Source organism: Bombus affinis, chromosome 18, assembly GCF_024516045.1.
Source record: "Bombus affinis isolate iyBomAffi1 chromosome 18, iyBomAffi1.2, whole genome shotgun sequence".
In the NCBI taxonomy this organism is placed as follows: domain Eukaryota; kingdom Metazoa; phylum Arthropoda; class Insecta; order Hymenoptera; family Apidae; genus Bombus; species Bombus affinis.
Genome location: NC_066361.1, coordinates 5,706,683 through 5,720,373, shown reverse-complemented (window position 1 = coordinate 5,720,373; position 13,691 = coordinate 5,706,683). Strand labels below are relative to the sequence as shown.

At 34.4% G+C, this 13,691-nt stretch overlaps 1 protein-coding gene and 2 long non-coding RNA genes across 3 annotated transcripts in view; 2 read left to right on the top strand and 1 right to left on the bottom strand.

The window, feature by feature from the left end:
* The window catches only part of LOC126926444 (uncharacterized), a 343,177-nt gene that overhangs the window by 34,291 nt on the left and 295,195 nt on the right, over positions 1-13,691 (bottom strand). The gene's annotated exons all lie outside the window — the stretch shown is intronic.
* Positions 1-13,691, top strand: part of LOC126926460 (uncharacterized) — a 153,879-nt gene that overhangs the window by 23,372 nt on the left and 116,816 nt on the right. The window lies entirely within an intron of this gene.
* LOC126926487 (uncharacterized) lies at positions 3,631-5,156 on the top strand. The gene is made up of 3 exons (XR_007714654.1): positions 3,631-3,718; positions 4,373-4,590; positions 5,027-5,156. It is a non-coding gene; the product is annotated as an uncharacterized LOC126926487 (long non-coding RNA).

Below are 13,691 nucleotides of genomic sequence, written 5' to 3'. Positions count from 1 at the left end.
ATTAAGAAAGGGTCTATAATCTATAATTTCCAATTTTTTGATTAGTTTATATTATTAGTTATCAATGAAGAAAAAGAGAATGTCTTGTATTTATTGGAATTAATTAAATTATTGCTTTAATTAAAAAAAACATATAAATTTCTATAAAATTACTATCCGTGGATGTGTTAATTAATATGTTTTTATATTTTATATAAATAAAATATACCAATATTCCAATATTCCAATATTCCAATATACCAATATACCAATATACCAATAAAAAATACCAAAATTCAAGAGAAGATTTCCATGACCTTAATACCATTTCCCTACATTATACGTTATATTAATATTGTATTAATATTGTATTACAATACCAATTACCATATACATATATATGTATACCAATATTTGTTATATTATTTAAGATGATATCATAACAACCTCCAATCGTAATATCCTCTTCTATCGCGAAAAGTGTTCTTCAAATCTTCCACAAACGCTTTAAATCGATATCAACAAAGAAATAAAAATTTCACTCTTAAACCAACCTAGTATAGTATAGTAGTCAAACTGAATACGTAACCGGATGTATTCATCCTTGTTTGAAACGAGTGATATCTTCCTCTATCTTCCCCTATCCCATTCCTCTTTTAATATCATATACAATTAAAATCTTCAATAAAACACGAAGAAAAAGATAATTTCCCACTCTTCCTTTATCATCATATTTATCATCATTAAAGCACCGCTTTCCTCTCCTTAGGTATTACATCCTCATCGTCACAAGTGGACGTACTCATGATCGAGAAGTATACTCTAACGTTTGGTAACGACAGGAAGGGAGAGAAGAAGAAGAGACGCGCAGAAGACGATCCTAGCGGTACCCGGGATATTTATAGCAGAAAAAGAATTACTTCAGAAAAATTATGCGCATGTTTACTGACTGTACGGAATCGGCCCGTAAACCGAGGGAAGCGTGCTTCCGCTCCTAGCTTGTGGTCCGCTGATCAAATTCATATGATCGAACAAAGAGGCCCCGCTACTTCTTCCTTGGAACGTCTCGAGCTCAGCCACCTGTGAACTTTGCTCAGAATTCGCCTTAGAGCCACTCGTTCCTAGGTCGCTCATCGAGTTCTTGTAATTAGACATCAGCTGTGGCGATTGTAGACCCTTCATCGTGGTTGAATCCTCGTAGGATTTATGCAAATCTCGTTGGTTCGGTGAATGCTCCTTCGTCCGGTGAGATCGTTCCAAATTACATCTCCGAGGATAATTTCCACTCTCAGACACAGTTACCACCTGCCATTCGTCAAGACAGGCACTTTTTTCAGGTTGCTTTTGCTTATAGGTTATGTCTCGTCGATTGTCATCAGGAGAACCTTCGTCCTGGATGACAGTCGCCTGAACTTGTACAGGGCGGTCGTAATTTCGAACGGCAGACGCGTTCATAGTGTTCAACCGTTTCCTCTCAAGAGCTTCTATCTCTTCGTACCTTTCGTTCACTCTGAACAAGTCCAGAGGAGGTGGCACCTTTGTTATTTTCACTCTTCGTAGAGTTAAGCTCGTGGGTTCTCCGCAGGTATTTGGCAGATCGACCTGCGACGCGAAATATCTGCCAGTCTTTTTGTTTTCTTGCCTGCCTTGGTCGTTTGGGATGTTCATTAGTAGTTCGGATTTTGTTCCTGATTTCGAATCACGTAGATTCGTAGCTAAATTATTCGTAAAATTATTATCCGAAGAATTCGACGTTTTTTCGTAAAATGATAAATTTGGTAGGGACGTGCAAAGATTTTGCAAAGAATCCCATCCATTCGTTGTCGGTCGTGAAGTGAATTTATCTTTCATCCAAGTCCCATCTTTGTTCAATGGCGTTCCATTTGATTTATTGGCTTCAGAAATGGACAAATCGGATCCTACGATATTTTCTACTAATTTGTAGTTATCCTGCGATCGATACGAATATTTGGAATCTTCAGGTTCTATACTTATTCCTTGCTCCTCTAGATTTGAGATATACGCATCTTTATTTTGATCTTCGCTCCAGGACTCGTATTTCTCAGATTTGTTAGTTTTGCTCGTTTCCTGCCGCCGTTGAAGTATATCTTTCGTCGTATACTTCCTATTGGTTTGACAATTCGATAGTTGATCGAGTTTTTCATCGCTGCCATTAATTTTGCCTTCCCCATTTTGATATTTACTCTCGTTCTTATATTCCAAGTTACGTTCATAGCACGTCCATGCATTTGGTTCATATTGACCAACCGTATCACGTTGTTTAACATCATCTAAATCATACTTGGAATTGTCCATAGAATTGAATTTTTGCCCAGGTGCTAAACTGTTATTTAGAGTAGAATTGTTCACAGAAACTGCATTGTGTAAACCCGTAGACTCGTCCACTCGACATACCTCATTTTCCGATCTAATGTTCACTAACAATCTTCCATTTGCCGTGGTCGACATAATGCGCCCGTCTTGCACGTGATCCACGTTTACCAAAGTCTTCGAATCACGAGAGAACTCGCTATTGCAAATGTCTTCCTCGGCCCCGAGGGTAGCGACGTTCGACTGACACCTGGATTTCCTGTCGTTGCTACTTAAGGATGACTGGTTGCTCTGACTGGTGATGGTTTCTGTACTTCCAAATCCGTTGTACTTCAACGTCGAGCTGGGATTTTTGTTCCCGAGCTCCTTGGGAAAGTCGTCGATATAATTGGTCGCATCGTCGTCTGGTGCGCTGGAGAAGAACTTTCTTCTCAGGTATCTGTTGTGCTCGAAGATCGCGTGCAGCCTTTCTCTGGTCCCACTATAAGCAGGCTCGTTGTCGTAGATCCTATTGTAGATCTGCGCGAAGCTGCCCTCGTTGAAAGAGCTTTCGGGTCGACCTGATCGCAGCAACGAACTACGACACGTCTGATATTCATCTGATTCCTGAGTATTTCCATTTTGACCCGAAGATTTGTTACAAGGAGCGTAATCCTTCCGCGTGTCATGCAGATGATTCCCTTGATTATAATCATAGAAGAAATAAGTTCTTTCGAATTCTGTCTTCGGCCTCCAGTTCCAGCCGTGTGTCTCTCCGGTATTATACTTTGAAAATTCATCGTTTGCTTGAAAATCTTCGTTCAATTCGTTGCTAGGTTCTATCCAAACGGACGTTGCTTTCTGCATCTGAGGCATCGAATATCGATGATAATTATGTCGCAATGGTCGCCGTCTAGGATGACGATGGTTGTTCAAGCGACACAGTTGTTCCAGACCATTTATCTCGTTGGCGAGAATGGTCCATTCAGGACTCCTCTCTAGGTCGTCGACGCGTGGTAAGTTTACATTTGACATTTTCACTTTTCTTTTTGGGAAGTCCTTCGGTGTTCGTTAAGGATGTTTGCACATTGTCGTTTTACATTTGCGAACAAAAATGCTACAAACAGTATGCACTAATTGTAGAGGATTTGTTCGAGGGTATGACAAGATTATAGGCTTGCAAATTTCTGTGAAATTGGTAGAAATTTGATTCCTTGGACATTTTGTATCACTTTTATTATATTAGATCGTACCAAAAGTTTTTTTTGTTTTTGTTCTATTACTATAAAATGGGACATACGTAATTCCACAGAATAATATGAAGCAAAAAATATTGTGCATCTGTTATTTCCTTATAAAACGAAAGAAACTTGATTAATAATCGTGATTTAATTGTATTTGTGTCATCTGAATTTTAGTTTCACTATAGGTATTTGTATTAAGTTGGTACACACGGAATGGCATTTTCCAAATAAAAATCTCTTTCAAATACAAGTAGCTTCAAAAAATTGTATAGTTAATCAAAGTAATTTCCATGCTAATTAAATGCATCTTCCCAACAATTATAATTTATAAATTACAAGTATGATAAGAATTATCAATTCTAATGTTGACAAATTCTTGAATAGAAATTTATTTTTGCTACAGGTATTTGTATTAAGTTGGTACACATGGAATAGCATTTTCCAAATAAAAATCTCTTTCAAACACAAGTAGCTTCAAAAAATTGTATAGTTAATCAAAGTAATTTTCATGCTAATTAAATGCATTTTCCCAATAATTATAATTTATAAACTACGAGTATGATAAGAATTATCAATTCTAATGTTGACAAATTTTTGAATAGAAATTCATTTTTACTACAGGTATTTGTATTAAGTTGGTACACATGGAATGGCATTTTCCAAATAAAAATCTCTTTCAAATACAAGTAGCTTCAAAAAATTGTATAGTTAATCAAAGTAATTTCCATACTAATTAAATGCATCTTCCCAATAATTATAATTTATAAATTACAAGTATGATAAGAATTATCAATTCTAATGTTGACAAATTCTTGAATAGAAATTTATTTTTGCTACAGGTATTTGTATTAAGTTGGTACACATGGAATAGCATTTTCCAAATAAAAATCTCTTTCAAACACAAGTAGCTTCAAAAAATTGTATAGTTAATCAAAGTAATTTCCATGCTAATTAAATGCATCTTCCCAATAATTATAATTTATAAACTACAAGTATGATAAGAATTATCAATTCTAATGTTGACAAATTCTTGAATAGAAATTTATTTTTGCTACAGGTATTTGTATTAAGTTGGTACACATGGAATGACATTTTCCAAATAAAAATCTCTTTCAAATACAAGTAGCTTCAAAAAATTGTATAGTTAATCAAAGTAATTTTCATGCTAATTAAATGCATTTTCCCAACAATTATAATTTATAAATTACAAGTATGATAAGAATCATCAATTCTAATGTTGACAAATTCTTGAATAGAAATTTATTTTTGCTACAGGTATTTGTATTAAGTTGGTACACATGGAATAGCATTTTCCAAATAAAAATCTCTTTCAAACACAAGTAGCTTCAAAAAATTGTATAGTTAATCAAAGTAATTTTCATGCTAATTAAATGCATTTTCCCAACAATTATAATTTATAAATTACAAGTATGATAAGAATCATCAATTCTAATGTTGACAAATTCTTGAATAGAAATTTATTTTTACTACAGGTATTTGTATTAAGTTGGTACACATGGAATGGCATTTTCCAAATAAAAATCTCTTTCAAATACAAGTAGCTTCAAAAAATTGTATAGTTAATCAAAGTAATTTCCATGCTAATTAAATGCATCTTCCCAATAATTATAATTTATAAATTACAAGTATGATAAGAATTATCAATTCTAATGTTGACATATTCTTCAATATGAATATCAAAATAATTTATGGCTTAAAAAATTGTTTGGTAAGTACGAAGGATGTTTCACACCTTAGTCAAAATTAAATTTATGTTACCAATTTGCATAACGTACTTTCTAAATCGAAACTCATGTGGGATAAAAGGTGTTTTTCAAGGAAAATATTATCGACTTCGAGAAACGCTAAAGAGCATGAAATAATTTTTATTTTATTTGTATTTTAGTTAGACATATATGCAACAACGGTTGGATTATTTATTTACTTAATAAACAGCAAAATAAATATATCGTAACCTTCTCAACAAACGGCGCAAAGTGCAGTAAAATGCTTCTGGTATGGTAACAAACTTTGACTTATTTATATTTACATTAATTTACGTTTACAAATTTTCGAGGACGTTGCAATATTCTTAGTGAGGTCTTTAGTAAGTAAATAAGTGACCTAGCCATCTAACTAAAATACAAATAAAATAGAAATTATTTCATACTCTTTAGAGTTTTTTGAAGTCGATATTTTTTTCAGGAAAAGTCTTTTATTTTAAATTTTTTAGTATCAAATGACGAATATTACAGGACCAACGTAAAATATTTTCCATCGTCATTGATAAGGCGATAATTAATTTCTATCTGTTTATTATCTATTTCAATTTTAATTATGACTAATGAATGAAATATTGTGAAATATCGTGAATAAGGAATCAATCAACTGTACTTGATATTGTATCTCAAATAACGATAAAAAAAGCATATTTATATAACTTAACAGTGTGTCACATATCATTTCGCAGTAAAAGTTGAATTATCTCAAAAACAAAACCGTAGAATAATATTTCCTCTTAAGGAAACATAAATTGAAGCCTATATTGAGAAACGGAATTTCGAACCCTTCGCTCAGATCATCTTTGAAATCATTTCGATATCAGTCTAACAATTGCAGAGGAAAATGAAATTGGTAAATAAAAAATTCCCTGCAATAAGGAACTATTGTCATTGTTAACTATAATATATATATACTATATTAATATATATATATAATACTATATACACTATACTATACTATACTATAATACTATATATAATATATATGTAATATATGTAATTATATATATATAATATATATATATACAACACATTTAAACTCAGAATGATGAAAATTGTATTTTCACAAAGTTTCAACTCTGTATAATAAATTTTACATAAGTAATTGACAGTTGAAGATAGTGTATATTTGGATGATATCTATCTATCTATTTTGGTGACATCTCGTTTGACAGATGTTTTCAAAACCTATAATTTTTATAAAATGAGTTCACAGTAAATTTATCGATTCATAATTTTATTAAATAACGAATTTTAAAAGAAGAAGTTTTATTTCGGAATATTAATCATACATATACAAAAACTTTGTAGCATATCCTACAATCGTGTGTAAGTTAATAATTACGTGATTGTGCAACTCTTCGATAATTGAAAAAGCACCCACCAGTTGCTATGCAACTTTTGAAAATTGTAGAAATTAAGTTTCACGAAAACGACTAAATAGTTTTTTGAAAAGACTAATAAATATTTAGGGATGAAATATTGCACGCTTTTAAACTCGGAATGATAAAAGCTATATTCTCACAAAGTTTCAACTCTGTATACTAAATTTTACATAAATAATTGTCAATTGAAGATAGTGTATATTTGGATGACATCTCGTTTGACAGATGTTTTCAACACCTATTATTTTTATTGGGAACGTCTTGCGATCCGATTATTAGGTTCGTTATTATGCGCAAAGAAACCTGTATCTGACAACTTTGGAGGCTGTTTACAAAGTTCGTGCGAGAAATTTCGGGTGGCAAATTACAGGGTTTGTTTCTAAACACGATTTTTGGAAGTTGACACAAGAAAAGGCAAACTTGACTGAACCTATTCGACAAGGAACAGGGTTAATCGTAACAATACGGTGTTTCGTGACGCTTTTTCTCTACTTATATAAGAATTATCGTTTTGCAAAAGGACGCGAAGTGTACGGAAAAAAGAAGAATCTGAAACGACATCACCTTTGTTCTAACGTGAAAATATTTGCAAGCTAGCAATAGGGTCGTATACATTTAAATTCAGTGCTCGGCTGAACGAGGCACGGTCACTTTGTTACACTCGCGACACGATCTTTCTTTGGGAAAGGTGTTACTTATGCTCTCATAATCGGCATTCTATTCAAATAAGCAATACCATCCCCAATGCACGTTCTGCAGCTGTTTGTTCACAATTCAGAGAAACAATTTCTATCGAGAAACAATTTTACTATGAAGTAGCGCGTTGAATGAAGCCACTGCCCTAACGAACCGTTTCTTCTTGTCGTTTTTACCAGAATTTATGTAACGCGGAAACGGAATTTCAAACTCTTCGCTCTTTGAAATCATCTCGATATCAGTCTAACAATTGCAGAGGAAAATGAAATTGGTAAACAAACAATTCCCTGCAATAACGAACTATTGTCATTGTTAACTATAACAAGGAAAAATTGGAGAAATTTTGCATACGGGACCTATCGATGGATTACTTATAAAAGATGCGAAAGGTTTTATTCCGATAGCTTAATCCAATCCTGAGTAATCGACGAACATATATAAAAATTGAATTTTTGCACAAAATTATTATTAAAATTATTCAATGAAATGACTCAATGAAATACACATACGTATGATATTTATTTTATGAAAAAGGTTCAGGTTTGTTCTAACGTAGTTCGGTATACCATGATACGAGAGTCCAGGTAGTTGAGTGATATAAATAACAAATAAATTAAATACAAAAATATCATTATTATAAATAATAAATACATTAAATACAAAAATAATATATTAATGTATCTATTATACAGAAAGACTGTAATGAAGTACTTCAACCCCCACTACGATGATTATGAATCCAGAGACGTTAAACAACGTCGAAGAGATGTGACTTGTGACCATGGGAAAGAGGGCTTGTGATCAGGAATGGACGGAAAAAACCAAAATGAAATTTGGCTGACGAAACTACCAAGCAATAATTCTCGATCATGGAAAATCAGGATGAAGTGATACTGGAAAGACAAAGTACCATTAAACCTGCTTTGACTAATATCTAATCGAATCCGAGTGTCACAGAAGTTCACAGAGTAGTTGATATCGCAAGTGAAAATAAGACGACCACTGGAATTGGGTTAAATGTGGGGGCAGATCAACAGATCCATATGGAAGAATATGGAGTATATTAGAATAAGTCTACCAGCTAAAATCTAGAATGCGGATTAAAGAACGAGTTTTATCATCTGAAAATGAAGAATGATAAAAACATGCCCGCTTATTTGGCCAGAATTAAAATAGCCGCGATGAATGATATTTAATAAAATAGAAGCGATGAGTACGTAGCATATAGATACTATTATTATTAATTATTAATCGATTATCCGTACAGCTACGAGAAGCTAAATATGCAATTAACGGATTTACAGGGCGGTAGAATGACTCCAGTTGAAGTGAAGAGAGCGCTATTGGTTGTAATATGAGGATGTCAAGGGGAAACTGAAGGAAATTGAAGGTGAAATACCCAAAAAGCCTGGCACATTGGTAAAAGAGTGGTTAAGAAGAAACATAACTGTGCGGTGACAAGATGAAATCGACGATGTGCTTTATCCGTAAGGACAGCGTGCATATGACAAGAGATAGTCGCACGAAATCAAAGAGAGGCAGAAAAACATACGAATTCAAGCCGGAAAGGAATTATGACAAATTTCTAGCATCGTTAAATATCGTAAACATGGGGGACAAAAGGCTTTTAAATGGTGGATACACGCACCATGTGCAAAAGAAGAGAGTAGTTCATACCAGGTATGTAAATATGAAACCGGAATTTTTGTATAGAAAATACACGTTTATTGTATGAAAATGATTAAAAATATTTTATTCGAAGTATTGCCCATCGCTAGCTATACATTTTTCCCACCTGTCTGGCAATTGGTGGATGCCACGCCAAAAAAACTGTCGCTCTTTTGAGGCAAACCAGTCATCCAGCCATTTTCGTACATTTTCGTAAGAAGCGAAGTGCTGGTCAGAAAGTGCCTGTCCCATCGATGCAAATAAATAGTAATCGGACGGAGCCAAGTCTGGTGAGTAAGCCGCGTGCGAAAGTATTTCCCAACTGAACGCTTCGATCGTTTCCTTGACAGGTTTTGCTGTATGTGATGGTGCATTATCACGAAGCAAAATTACTTTCTGTTGCCTTTTTTGATATTCTGGTCGTTTTTCACGCAAAGCTTGATTCAGATCGATCATTTGTTGTCGGTAGCGCTCGATATTAACGGTTTCGCCAGGTTTTAACAGCTCATAATAGATCACACCCTTCTGATCCACGTTCTTCGTTCCTCACATCAGAATTGTCACTTCTGAATTTTTTAAACCACTCAAAGCACTGTGATTTACCAAGAGCATGCTCACCGTAAGCTTTGACAAGCATTCGATGCGATTCCGCAGCAGTTTTCTTCAAATGGTAACAGAAAATCAATGCTGTCCGCAAATCGTAGTTTCCAGACTCAAAATTCGACATGTTCGACGCTATTACAAACTATGCTGTTGTATGAAACTTGTATTGTTCTGAGTCGAAAATGTTTGTGAGATGTCAAGAAAGACTTTTGGCATCAACGACGCAGTTTAGCGATAACTACATTATCAGCTAGGGCCGTCTATAGGCAAATTCCGGTTTCATATTTACAGACCTGATAGACTCTCATGAATTAAACCCAGAAATAAGCACGATAGTAGACAGAGCAGAACAAAATGGTACAATTTAAAAACAAAGTGCACAGTAATCGTGATGTTGAAAACTCCTGTCAATGTTAAGCTCAGAAATCTCAGAAATTGAAGGAAAGGCAGGCGGACCAGGTTTGTGAGTTAATACATTCCGGCATTTATGGTCATTTCCTAGTCAACTCATTAAATGAAAGCAGATATTTAATAAAATATAAACGTAATATGCTTGCTGATGTTTTTTCTCGAAAAACTATTGTCAAATGCATGAAGGCCAAAGGCATATCAGAGATTATTATGTCCAAAGCGGAATAAGAATAGAACAAAAAGATAAAAGGATTCAGGACAGACGATGCATCCTGCAACGAGGATATAGAAAGTTATTTTAGAGAGCTGGACACAAACCCCGAGAGGTCTGATGTGGAAACGTCATAAATGGCGTCGCAAAGAGAATTAATACTGACATGACAAGATCAATGCTCACGTCAGCCTGTTTATCTGAAAAGTTGTGGGCCGAAGCAGCGACAACAGCAACGTACATTATTAACTGGTCATACGTCAAGTATAAAGCATTTGCGAGTACATAGCTGACCAGCATATGTTAAGTTGTGTAGTATACCGTCAATTACAATGCAAAATATGATTACGGTCAAAAATGTAAAGTTCGTCGAAGAAAAGACAGCGACGAGCAAAATCCGCTGATTTTATGTAAAAGGCGATACTACGACTAATTTTTCACGTGAACGGTAAAGATTAGGTAACAGTAGCTACAAGCTACGTCTGATTAACGAAATGTAATAGTTCATTTTCATTAACATTAATAATGTACAGAATATTTTATAACAATTGTGTTTTGACACAATGTTTACAGTTTTGCACGTTTCGTCAGAAACGTTTATGATAGCATGCAAATGCCAGGGAAACGAAACTGTCAATAAGCACTGATTGTCCACTGTTTCGCAGTCAACTGTCCCACACCATTGTTAGATTACTTTTCAGTTTGATATGCTTAATCCAAGATTAAGCCACTTAGTGAAGATAAAAGGAACAGTATTATTTGTTTGTGTGATAAAGGTTTGTCGTTGCGGCAAATTGCAGAGAAATGTGCTGTCAGTCATACGATGGTTGCAAGAATAAGAAAAAAGAATGTTAGTGCAGCAATTTCTTCACAAAACGGTAGACCGCGACTTATTTCGGGCAGAGCAGCGCGTGAAGTTGCACACTGTATTCGGTCGGATAGTTTCGAAACGCCAAAAATTGCTGCTCAGGAAATCCAAATAAGTGCTAGCGAATGGACCATTCGTCGCTCTTTAAGGAGAATTGGTTTACGAGCGAAGGAAGAAGAAAGTGAACCAGCTCTTTCAAACAAAAATATTAAATTATGAAAACGATTTGTCGACAACTACGAAGAATGGACGACCGAAGATTGGAAAAGAGTTATATGGAGTGACGAAACAAAAATTAACAGATTCGAATCCGACGCAAGGTCCTGGTATTGGACTTCATCCGAGAATAATGATCAGTCAGGTGGTATAAAACAAACTATGAAGTTTGGAGGTGGCTCAATTATGTGTTGGGGTTGCTTTACTCGCAGAGGTGTTGGTCCCTTAGTTCGAATCGAAGGTATAATGCGAAAAGAGAGTTAGTTGACCATTCTACAAAGTAATTAACCTTCTGTAGTTAATTCTATTGGATATAATGAACGTGAAGTAGTATTTCAACAAGACGAGCATCCTAAGCATACTGCAAAAATAGTTCAAACCTGGCTAGAAAATCAAAATTTTTCTGTGATGAAGTGGCCGGCACAAGGTCCGGATATGAATCCGATCGAAAATTTGTGGTCCATTTTGAGAAGAAGGCTGGCAAAATATAATAATCCACCTTCAGGTGTTTATGAATTATGGGAAAGAATACAACAGGAATGGTACAATATCGAACCACAAATAATTAAAAATTTAATTGACAATATGCCTCGTAGATTAAAAGCATTAAAAAAAGTAAAGGAAAGTGGACGAAATACTAAGTCGAAACCTTGATTCGACGAGTATAATTAAAGCGCAAAATTGTAAACGTGGTTTGAGATGTCCATTTTTGTAAAATGTTCTGTACATTATCAATTTTAATGAAAATGAACTATTATATTTCGTTAATCAGACGCAGCTTGTGGTTACTGTTACCCTAATCTTTACCGATCGCTTGAAAAATTAGTCGTGTTATCGCCTTTTACATAAAATCAGCGGAGTGTGTTTACACTTTTGCTCGTCACTGTATATATTTGTCTACCTTACAATTTATCCACGCGTTTCTCTTTTTATACATCGAATAACATCAACACATATGTTGTAGAAGTCAACATTGTGAACAACTTCTTCCTCAGTATGCAACTGTCGCACGACTATAGTTTCTGAGATATTCCTAAAAAACTATAGATACCAGACAACAGTGAATTCTGCCAATTATTTGTGTAACTGTAAAAGCGTAGGTGTTTGTATTAGTTGTCGACCGTCTATCTTTTGTTTATCTTTTGTTTGTTTGTCGAGCGACAGTTGCATACACAGGAAAAAGTTGTTCAAATTGCTGGTTTCTAAACATATACAGAAAAGTATCAAAGTTGGAGTGGAAGTAGCTTTTCTACAGCTTCACCAGACATTTTTGTTTAACGAAAATGAAAATATTTGACGAATCAAATGTTAAAAATATTATATTTTTCATATTTTCATATCTTTTCTGTCACTTGGATGAAAGTGACGTTTTCAACAACATAGTAAAAATCTGTTGTTTGGGTCAGATTGCAGGTAAACATAGGGGAAAAATATGTTGTCCGTGGTTTGTTCAAAATCATCGTTAATAGAAATTATTATAATGGTAATGACGTTGGATTATAATGGTAATGCGAAAGGAGCATCCGAAAGAGTCTGACAGCAGGGTACCAACACTGAGAGTGAGAAAATGAAGAGTGACATTAAAGCACATTTTGTGCAGTTAATAGAGCAGCATAATTCAGCAGAAACAGTGAGCTGGTCACAGGCAGAGAAATGGGAATACGTTATACAGGAGGAACTGGGCACTTTGGAAAGCAGAAAGACACAGTAAATAATGGAATTACCCAAGAACAGGACAGCTATCGATTGAAGTGGGTATGTAAAGCCAAATGGACTCTGAATCAAAAATTATAAGATATGAAGCTAAACTAGTTATCTAAAGATTCTCACGGATGGAAGGAATTGATTATTCAAAAACGTACTTCTCAATAGCAAATTTTTCTACAATAAAGATATTGTTAGCGTTAATGGTGGAATTTAACTGGTGTGGTAGGCATGTGGACATAAAATATGCACATTTGTATGGGAAATTAAAAGGAGGTATTTATATGCCAATACCGCTGTTTTATGACGCCGAGAAGAGAAAGAAAGTAAAAAATTAGGGTTAAATACAGAAAAGTGGAGGATTGTAGATTGTTCCTGTGTTGCACAGTGCGACAGGGTTATTGTCTCGCTCTTGTAACGTATTCCAGTATATTGAGCTAGTGTACGTGAGAATGCGATATTTTTGTATTTAATTTAATTTAAATTGTTGTGCAAAAAGACTCTGATTAATTATTTCAGCGCTGTTATATTTTATAATTTATAATTGCAATTCATTAAAATCTGCTTCACTAATACATACTGTATGTATAATATATCTTCATCATTAAACGGAAG